This window comes from Myodes glareolus, chromosome 8, assembly GCF_982192425.1.
Source record: "Myodes glareolus chromosome 8, mMyoGla1.1, whole genome shotgun sequence".
In the NCBI taxonomy this organism is placed as follows: Eukaryota; Metazoa; Chordata; class Mammalia; order Rodentia; family Cricetidae; genus Myodes; species Myodes glareolus.
The window spans coordinates 91,864,026-91,864,321 of NC_142033.1; positions in this window are offsets into that span (position 1 = coordinate 91,864,026).

Below are 296 nucleotides of genomic sequence, written 5' to 3' on the forward strand. Positions count from 1 at the left end.
AAAGGGGGCAAAAAGGTAGCAAGTGAGACAAAGCAGCACTCTTAGCACATAACTTCTAAATCTTCTGCCTGAAAGGTCATGGTCAAATTATTCTCTGTAGTGTTTGCCATCGGACACATAGACAAAGTTATCTTGCAATTTTTCATTTCTCAAATTTTTATTATGTTTACTTCATGTATGTATGTCCCCACATGCCACAGCATGCGTGTGGAGGTTAAAAACCAAATTACAAGAATGGGTTCTCTTCTACCACGTGAATCCCAGAGACTGAACTTGTCAGGCTTGGCGGCAAGTGC